The sequence below is a fragment of the Macadamia integrifolia genome, unplaced genomic scaffold (genome assembly GCF_013358625.1).
Source record: "Macadamia integrifolia cultivar HAES 741 unplaced genomic scaffold, SCU_Mint_v3 scaffold3463, whole genome shotgun sequence".
Lineage (NCBI taxonomy): Eukaryota > Viridiplantae > Streptophyta > Magnoliopsida > Proteales > Proteaceae > Macadamia > Macadamia integrifolia.
This window is the reverse complement of record NW_024869523.1, coordinates 3,859-14,424: the sequence shown is the minus strand read 5'-3', so window position 1 is coordinate 14,424 and position 10,566 is coordinate 3,859. Positions and strand designations below refer to the sequence as shown.

Below are 10,566 nucleotides of genomic sequence, written 5' to 3'. Positions count from 1 at the left end.
TTTCTATTGTTCTTTCTCTTAATTTAAAATCTTTAGAGCGGGGTCGTGTTAAATTATTTGGACCTCAGACTTGTAGATTCTTTTTTAAATTAAATTTTATTATTGTAATCCAATGTTCATCTATGTGCCATGTGTGTATTGGATGATATAGTCTCTAACTAGCACTATTCCCATACAAAATGAGTTTTAAGTGATCATCACAATAGTGGAAAAATCAATGGCCAACCTGAGTTAACGGAGAAAGAGGAACTTTGCAATATGCCAAGGTAACCTTCATCACAAAAAAAATAAACCTAATGATGATACAAATAATTTTCTAAGGATCATTTTTTTTTATTATTTTAGTTTATAATAGATGCATTGTATCTTTAGTTAATAACTAAACACCTCAAAACTCTAATACATATATCAAAATAATCAAAATAATTACCTTTTATTTTGAAGGAGGAAGAATAACAAGACACAAAATAACACACAAGATCAGACCGTTGTTTTGAAAAGCCTAGGGAATCAAAGATTGCGTGGAGAAAACTTCATTTGAAGTGATCATATGCTTTAGATTTGTCCAATTCTAAACCTATTCAATATTATCTCTTTATATAATTTTGGAGATAAAGAAAAATATTTAACCAATTATTATCTTATTCGAGATTGCCTTCTCAAAAAGGCACACAAGTTTTGTAAGTTATGATACACAGATTAGACTAACAACAATAATAATAATATTCAAAATCTTATCTCAACTTAATGAGGTTGACTACATGAAGATTCCAAGCAAGGACGAATGCGAGAATTATTGCACAAAGATTGATGAGTTATAATTAATTATAATAAGTGTCGACTGTTAACTTAATGCACCATTACAATTCAATCACAAGCTCAAAATGACACGACGAACTATAATTATGCACTAGGGTTGTGTTTGGTAGCCAAGAGAATAAAATAAAAGAAAATAAAAAAGTACAATTTTTGTACTTTTTTCTTTGGATTACGAATTTTTCTTTGCACTTGGTATGTCTTTACCATGAGAAGATTCCCTTTTTCAAATTCAAAATTCCCCTTGGGGTTTGTGAAATTTTTTGTTGTTTCATAAAAAATTTTCTCACCAAAATCACAAGAAAACATGAGAAAATATGAAAACATAATAAGATAAAAAATGAATGATTACACAATGATTTCCTATGTGTTTATCTCTCTTAAAATTCTAATTCTTTTGAATTTTTTTCTTTTATTTTATTTTCTTCTCTTGGTAACCAAACATACATATTCTATTTATTTTCTTACCATTTATTATCTTTTATTTTATTTTCTAGATTATGTTTTCTTTTCTTTTATTTTCTTCTATTGGCTACCAAACACAGCCTAGATGTCTACCTGTGGTATAATATATATATATATCGATCAAGCTAAAATGTCTTACATGCATTATGTCTATTACCAAGACAACCATCACCTTATTTTAAACTAATTGGTCTAAAATTCTATTGGAGAATTAATGGCTTTCACCTTTTTTAGGGATGAGTGTAGGAGGGTTATGATTATTACCATTTTTTAGGTTAACAGGCATTTGGTTAATTGCCCTATAAACAGGTCATAATTGGGCTAAAATGGTTTAAACGAGTTGATTTGATCCCTTAACGGAGTTGGTCGGTCTCGATTGCGTGCCCACAACCAAACACAAATTTATCTATCATTTTCCATAATCGGGCTAGACCCGGCATTGAGCTGTCCACCAATCGGTCCATCTAGGGTTGGGCAGTTAACGCTTGGGCCTGTCAGGCGGGTCTACCGATACGGACCAGCATTTGAGGTAGCCCTTTCTAGTGGTACCTCTGAGTTCCATAGTCAAGAAAGGGACACTAGGAAAGTAGGCCCTACACCCAGGGCTCACCCATACAATTCATAGACCCTAACTGGCTTAGATGAGTCATGAAACCCGCCAAAGGGATGATGCCAACATGTCACGGAAGCCGCGTTGATGTGACCCTCTCCTCTACTGCCCTTAACGCGCTTTTGGTGGGCCCCCAAAACTCGAATCCACATATTCATCATCAACCTCTCTCGTTCTTCTCTATCTCTCTCTGTTTCTTTCAGTCCTCTACTCTTCGTCCGATTCTTGATTATTTTACGGAGTCTTGTGCTAAAACCAGGAACTCAGGAAGCTCTGGTTGTTTCAGTTTAGTTTTTAACTTCTGAAACGTCCGTCTTTTGGTTCCTAAGAAAAAAAAACGAAACCAGATTAGAGGATTGTTATCCGAGTGCTCTGTGAGTTACAGAGTGCGGGACATGGATAGATGGCAAGGGTTTGTCACTTACCTCTTTAATACTTATTGGTTTTTATGATTATTATTCCATTTATTCTTCTTTGTTCGTCTTCATTTTTGTTTGTATGTTCTCCATTCATTTGTTGTCTGTCTTGTTCTATCATCTTCTTTTTCTTATTTTCTTCTTCTTCTGTTGATGTTGTTGCTGATATCTAGTGGATGAGGGAGTAATTTGGGTTTATTATCGTTGCCGCCTAATTACATTTATTCCCAACTTGGAGTATGTCGCAGAAACGGCAACCTGAAGATGGAAAGGAAGGCAACAGTACCGGTGGTGAGAAACGTCAACGCGGAGCTTCCTTGAGAAGGTGAGATACGTTCTTTCGTTGCTTTTTCTTTTATCAAGTGGGTATATTCTTATTGGGTTTTGTTTATCATGGTGAATATGAACGCTTTCCCATTTATACACCTTTTTTTCCCTTGAGTTTGAATCAATTTTATATTTGATTTGCTTCATTTTGTGCATGGAATGAAGTGGACGAGGTTATTTTGTTGGAAAGTAGAATAAGTTCTCCGATTTCATGATTGGCATATTGTCCCGTTTTCTTCTTCTTATCTTCTGCAATAAAAAAGGGGTGGGGGATTTGTATAATAACTGGAGTCAGTATGGTTTTGATCTTTATAATTGGCATTTTTCACCTATTATCAGGTCAAGGAATAAAATGCCAATTTCCAGGTCAATAAATCTATGAAGGTACTGAGTGAATGAAGAACTAGCTTGTTACCTTGATCAATAAACTTACTGGCTCAATTCTTCAACAATGAACAGCACAATTGCAGTCAAGAAATCAAGCTTGCCGATATTCTTGTTAAAATTTATTAATAATTTACTTTAAAAAAAAGAAAAAAAAAAGAAAGAATATTGTTGCGCTATCCTGATATAGCTTGTTTCTCTTGTTTTACCAATCTTTTCTTAATGTTTTAGTGTGATGCTAGAAGCGGTGAAGATGCATGATGTTCAGAAGATTTTGGAACCTTTGGTCCGTAAAATAGTAAGTGCTTCCCCCAAATACTTTGCTGCAGCTATGAATCCGACATACATTTTAACAATTTCAGTAAACTTGAGCTGCAGATTGTAGTCCAATTGCTACATCTTCTCGGTTAAATGATAAATCAACTAGGGAGAAGTTTCGTTATAAAACTGTTTCAGTTAATAGATTTGTTTATATTGCCAAGCTTTTGTGTGGTGGGGAAAGTTGGGGCCTCTGGGTCATGCTGAATTATTTTGTAAAACTGTTCAATAAGAGGTCTTTCTTGAGCATGATTAATTATTATTATTGTTGTTTTTGTTATTAATATTATTTTTGTTATCATTTATGCATGCTCCTTTTTTTTTTTTCGTAATATTCATCTACTGTGAGAATAGTTGAAGTTTTTTTATAAGGAAGAAATATATCATGAAATTTAAGATGAGGCTTGTATCTAGCTCGCATTGTTTGAAAAGTAATTCATGGTTCCTTTTGTGATTTCAATCAGTATATAACTGGTATCTCATTGAGTCTCATCTGAACTTTCTATGGGCGGTCATTGGGCTCAAAAATCACTAAGCTCACATTATCTGAGAACTTATTAATTAATAAGTAGAGGATTTCAATTGCTATGCAACTGGTATTTCATTGAGTCTCATCTGTACTTGGAATGGGTGGTCATTGGGCACAAAAAATGCTAAGGGTCCCTTTGCCATGGGTTCTAAGAAACTATATCTGCTGTTGTTTATCAGAAGAAATTTTAGAACAGTTTTTGGGCTAGAAAGAAGAATAATTTCATTGCTAATTTGATACAGTGGTATAGGATGAGGATTGTTTGGATTGCCCTTCCTATTTCTTATTCCTTTTTGAGCTCTAAAACATTGCAAAATCTTCTCTGTATTTATCCTAATGCCCTTAATGTAGCTTGGCCAAACTTGAATGCTTGGGCATCAACCAGGGGAACCAGCAAACCTTAGTAATCCTGCAAGAGAGAGATTGAACAGACCTGTGCTGTGCTGAATGGTTTCTCTTGTGAAAAGGGTTACGACTCTAATTCACCCCCACCCCCAGCCCCCCCAAAAAACTCTTAGCAGGGGAAGGGGGGTACCTGAAATGGTCGAATCAGTCAAGCTTCCGTGGTGAATTGGCATGTGCTCTCATTCTTGTTTTGTTTGATCTTGTTAATCATGTTGAATTGGCCTAAATATCCCCAGATGTGGGGAATGGTTCTCTGTCTTTCTCAGAACAAACTAAAAGCTTGGTTTGATTTGATCAGAAATTCCATTTTTCAGGAAGGGAAATAGGGACTAAAAAGTTATGTTAAACCTTGTTTCTTAAGTTGGACTAGTCCCTATGCTAGGAATGATTTATGAGAAAAGTGGTCGTTCTAGCCTAACTCAGCAAAGATCCCACCAAGCATACATGAGGATTTAGGAGTCATGTAGAACGAAATTTTTTCAACCAACGGTCACAAAATGGGGAAAAGGAAGGCTATTCAATTGGTGGTAGTTTATCTTGTTCAGGTCGAGAGGAGGGTTGTAGCTTTTTATGAGACAATTAATGCATATACAAGTGTTTTGGCCATAGCTTGGTCTGACTAATGATGATGATTGGCATAAGTTGTCTCCAACAATGATGATGTATTTGTGTTCTAATGAGCATTAATGGTTTGCTTTGTTGGTTATTCTCAAGCCATGACTATGATTGTTTAAGTCTTTAAAGAGCTGGAAGGCCAGGTTTAGCTGGCAGGGCTCTTTCCTCCCGTAAAAAAGGAAATGAACGCTCCTTGGTTGTGCGGCCATGAACCCAGTGGACAAGAAAACTCATCCTGTTGATTCCATGTAACAAATAGTTGTCAAGTTTTTATCCAGTGGATTCATGCTTTTATAGTTGTCAGAAGAATATATGTAGGTATACCATTAAAATATGACATATTCCAAAGGTGTTTGTCACTTCCAATAATTGTTAAAATTTTCGATTTCTCTACTGAATGAGTTTAAAACTGTGTTCAAATGATTCCACTCGAGTTTAAACCTAGGGGTTCTCTCTTTTTCTACTTAATTTCCGATAAAGTGGAATTGAAAGCTTAGCGTACGCACAACCCATTTAAGAAATCTAAATAGAAGAATTTATAGGGGGAAAATGAATCTTGGATTTGTGAAGTCATCTAGAAAAAAATGTTTTGGATCTTTAATCATAATATAAATGAGGAGAAAGTTGGGGGGAGAAGGAGAGGTCATTACCTGCCCATATTTTGTCAGGAACTTGTTGGCAAGGTTCAAGGATGTGATTGCCACATCCTCATTTGCCTTGAGTGGTTGGGGAATTGCAAATGCCCATTTATCCTATTAAAGCATGTTTAAAGAAGTATGTGCACTGGGTTTTTCTTTGTACATATTTTAACTGGATAAATGAGCATTTGCTATTTTTTAAGCACTGTACATAAATGAGGATCCTTGAACCTTGCCATATTCCTTATGAAGTATGTGCAGGTCATTTCCCTTCCAACTTTTTCTTCTCATTTTATGTTATGATTAAGACCGAATAACTGATATCATGATAACATTACAGAGTGCTATGACATATGCAAAAGACCTTGTATATGAGATTAATGGCAAAGAGGTCATCATTTTTTCTCAAGACAACTTCACAAATCCAAGGTTCATTTTTTTTACCTTTCAAATCTTTTTGTTTAAATTCTTGAAATGAGTCCATACGTATTGTTTTTCAGTTCTAATTCTCCTAGCAATTAAGTAGAAAAAGAACTCTGGACAGAATTGAGAAAAGAAATTAATTAAATACCTGTAACAGTAGATCAGATCTAGAACACCTTGAGTATGGAAGAAAAGAGAGATATAACTAGAAGAGAACCTCTTGGGCTTCACACATCAAAGAGTCAATTAGATCAAACACCAATCCCATTAGCCTTGATCAAACACAAGACAAATCTCCATATAGAAGACAATAGCAACATCCATTAATTTGTTTATCAGAAGGAATCTGTAAACAGGGAAGTCTTGTAGTTAATTGCTTCAGACCATGTGCCACGTCAATAACACTCAGCCACATCAAGTACCAGCCCCTCTTCTCCAGACCGTTGATTCTGCTTGGGAACTTCACCAGAACGGTCGTCTTCCTTGTCCGCGTCTCATCCCTCTCATGGATGCCTATGACGATTGGCTCATTGACAAGGCAGCATTCTACCCGTACAGCAGCTCTTCAGACCCCGATACTGATTGAGTATGTATGTATTGAGTATGTATTGAGTATGTTGTATTGAGTATGTTTTGATTAGGTATTGATTAGGTATTAAGTCCATTGAGTATGTATGTTTGTATGCCGACACATGTATGTATGTATGCCGACACTCCCGACATACGGTCCCACAAGCATGTGAAGTCCATGAGAAGGACACATGGCTTGGGTCCCACATGTCTTCCCTTATCCTTTGTATCCCTTGGCTATTTAAAGCCCCTCAGTTAATGGATTTGGGCAGAGCCCGTTTGACGTATACCAGTGAGAAAAGAATGGTATCAGAGCCAACTCCCTCCCCTTTTTCCGGCTAAGGTCTGTCTCCGGCGGCCAACCCTTCTCGGTTTGAACCTCTCTTAGTCCAACTGATGTTCTAGGCCACGCCCTATTGCAGGTTACTCCGTAGTTTCGGTTCTCTGGTGACAGAGAAAGAACCTTTGAGCGATGGGTTCTCAGGCCAAGGAGTGGCTGTTTTATACCCTGTAACGGCTCAGGTTGATCTGTCTCTAAGACCTTGAACTCCGGGGATCCTGATCGGCCTCGACTAGGCATCTGTTGATCTAATTGAGTTTCACCGACGGGAAATGCTGCTCGGATTTGGGTTCCAGCCTTCATCACGGTATGTCTCTTTCCCGACGCTCGACTTCTTCTCGAAGTTCTGACTCTTCGTCTTCTTCCTCTCGTTCTTCTTCCCGGTCATCATCTTTTTCCTCCATAGAATCCCTTTATGAATTTGATTATCTCCCCGATGATCAAATTATTCCGTCAACCCCATCTCCCCTTCTGAACCCTTATACTGTCTTCCCAAAGAAGACTTCTTCTTCTGCTACCTGGAAAACCCTTCTGGCCCCTAGGAAGAAAACCCCTCCGCTTAAGGAACTTGTTCAGGCTTCCCGATGTGAATTATATCACATCCCTGCCACTGATAAGGAACAACTGTTCACATTACCATCTCCTTTCCCTACTCGGTTTCAGGGTATGATTCAACAAGATAAGATCCCAATCAAATCTTTTGATGCTCAAGGCAACCCGGTTTACTATTTCTCTGATCCAGTTACTGGTCACAAGTATTTTGACCTCTGTGACTGTGATGATTGTCTCCAAGACTCTGATAATGAAGATACCTATCGTCCTCAAAGAAAGTCCTCCCAGACTATTCTACGGGAACGATATGAGTCAGGAGATACCACCGTTGGCCCCTTAAGCACTGAAGCCCGGTATCCCTTTATGGTTAAATATGGAAACCCTCCTCCGGAACCACCCTATGTTCCATCTCCTACTCCGGTTTGTAAACCTCCTCCACCATTTACACCACCTTCTCCTATGGTTCCTCCTTGTTGCATGTATGCTCCAGGATCCTCTTCTTCTTCTTCTTCTTCCCCAATGAAGAATTTTCCTGGTCCTACTGATTATGGTCCTGATTCTCATGGTATCCGTCATGTTTGGAAAGTTAAACCACCTATTCTCCCTTCTGGACAACCAAAAGAGATCTCCCCCGCTGAAGCAGCTCTTAATTGGCAAAATGAAAATGCCATAGTTCAAAACCAGTACTTGGAACGTATTCTTGCTACTACCCAGCACACTCATAGTACTGTTGGCCGGCATACTCAGTTGATTCACTCTTTGAAAACTGAGATGGATCAAGTCCATATGGAACTTGCTGGTATTGCTTCCTCGACTGTTGACACAGCTCAGGCCTTTGCCCTTATAGGCCAAAAAGAGAAACACCTGAGGTTTCTTGAAGCACAGCTTCATAGTCTTCAACAAGCTCCACCTCAGGCGGCAACAGCCAGTCGACAGCAACCTCTTCCCTTGACAGTTCCCAGTATGGCTCCTCAAGATCCTTTTGCCATATACACTATACCGGCTCCCCCGTTAGCTTCTCAGAGATCCTTTCCCCTTGAAGAATTAAAGGCATTACAACGTCAGCAACGGAATCTGAACCCCAGGCAACAGCAACAGAAACAAAAACACCCTATCCTAAACCCAACCTTGGACAAACCTACTCCTCCCCAGTTCCAACCATATCCTATGGCTGTTTCATATCCTGCACCCACACCACCTATTTCTACCTATCCATCACCTTCACCTTCACCTTCTCCACCTCGAACCAAACCCAAATATCCTCCTATCGGTGCCATAACCCCTTCTGGTGATGATATCCTCACAGATCTTCTCACCACTCTAGCTCTCCATGATCCCACACCTGTCCCTTCCTTCATGAACACAGGCCAAGATCCCCCTGCTCCATATCCTGCACCTCCTACTATTGATGAGATGGATGGAGATCAGGATGACCCTATGGTCCATAATCCTGAACCTGCACCACAGCCCCCTCCAACATATACTCCATTCTCTAACCAAGACCCAAAACAGTTCTTTACCCTAGATGATGTCCCTGTCTCGAAATGGGCATCTAAGTTTGCTGACTTCCATGCCTGGATTAATGCTGAACTTTTACAAGAAGGTGCTACATCAGTCAGTGTTCTGACTAAGTTTGTTGCCCGACTTCAAGGAAAACTCAGGGAATGGTATTTAGCTCTTGGTGGTTATCGGCAATTATAACTTGTACAACTGCCTGAAGGCCAATTCATTACAGTCTTATATCAAGAATTCCTTGGTCCTGTCTCCAATGATATTACAAAAGCTCGTGAAGAGTTTTTACAGCTCAAGTGTTGTTCTCTGGCTCGTCCGGATCTTGACAAACACTATGTCCGCATGACAGACAGGTTCCATAAGATTGGTGGCCTTGATGATGAGAACCTCAAGCAGGTCTTCCTGAATTCCCTTCCAGATCCTCTTGGTGCTGATACTCTGCAGTTTCTCCGCAACCAGAACATTGCTCTAGCTTCTTGCAGCATCGGCTCCTTATACAGTTTTGCTCTCACAGCTCTTGACAAACTTTGCAATGTCAAGAAAATCTGGAAAGAATTACAATCCAAGTCTGACAAAGTGTCCTCTGCCTGTGACACTTCCTGGATGAAAATTAAGTGCAAAAGTTCTGATCACTCTTGTGATTGTCCGACAAAGAAGCCCTTCCATCATAAGCAGTTCTTTCACTCTTCTAGAAAGCACAAGAAAAGGTTTCCGTTTAAGCCTTCTCGGTATAAAAGGTTTAAACCTCAATGGAAATTCCTTCGGAAAAAACAATTTCGTGGGAAATCCAAGAATACTTCTTGCTTCATCTGTGGAAAAGATGGACATTTCGCAAAGAATTGTCCTAACAGAAGTAAGAAGGACAAGGTGCTACATATGCTTGCCTCCCTCCATCATGATGATCTACAAGATGCTGATCTTGAATCTCTGTATTCCTTAGATGCAGAGCCTACTGACCTCTCCCTCTTTGCTATTGACTACCCAGACGAGGTTGATCCCCAACACCTCACTGATTCAGACCCAGAGTCCTCCTATTCTGAGTCCGAGGAATCAGATCCCCTCTACCAGGTTATCCCTTTCCTTTCCCAGAAAAAAGATCTAACACCTCTTCCATGTCAGTCTATTTCCTTACCTCATGCAGCAGTAACCCTTATTCCTGAACCATATGCTAAACCAGTACAGCTAATAGCTTTTCTTGATACAAGTGCTGCAACAACCATTCTGTCCCCAAAAGTCCTTCCCAACCATTTCTGGAAACCTCAAGTCCCTCCTTTACCATTTTTAGCAGCTAATGGTGAAACCTTCTATATCACCTTAGTTACTAGAAAACCCATTAAAATCCAACTTCTTCCAACCCTTTCCTTCTCCCATGTTATGTTAGGATCCCAGTGTCCCGGTAAAGACCTTATCATAGGTTTTGATGTCCTCAGTCACCTTCCCCTAAAATGGACTCCCCAAGGTCTTCTGTATAAACAACAACTTCTCCCCTGGTCCCCTTTTTCTAACATCTTTCTTGCAGGAACAGGTCCTACGTTGTTTGATGAATTTAAAGGAAAACTTCTGCAAACCTCTTGTGCAGATTCTCATACTGAGTTCCTGACAAAGTGCGCACATCCTCTCTGGCAGAATTCAAAGTTCTTCATCTC

The 10,566-nt window shown here is 39.1% G+C and overlaps 1 long non-coding RNA gene across 1 annotated transcript; it reads left to right on the top strand.

The window, feature by feature from the left end:
* Nucleotides 1-2,275: 2,275 nt before the first annotated feature.
* On the top strand, nucleotides 2,276-6,782 carry LOC122068156. The gene is made up of 3 exons (XR_006136994.1): nucleotides 2,276-2,303; nucleotides 2,481-2,632; nucleotides 3,250-6,782. It is a non-coding gene; the product is annotated as an uncharacterized LOC122068156 (long non-coding RNA).
* The last annotated feature ends 3,784 nt before the right edge of the window (nucleotides 6,783-10,566 follow it).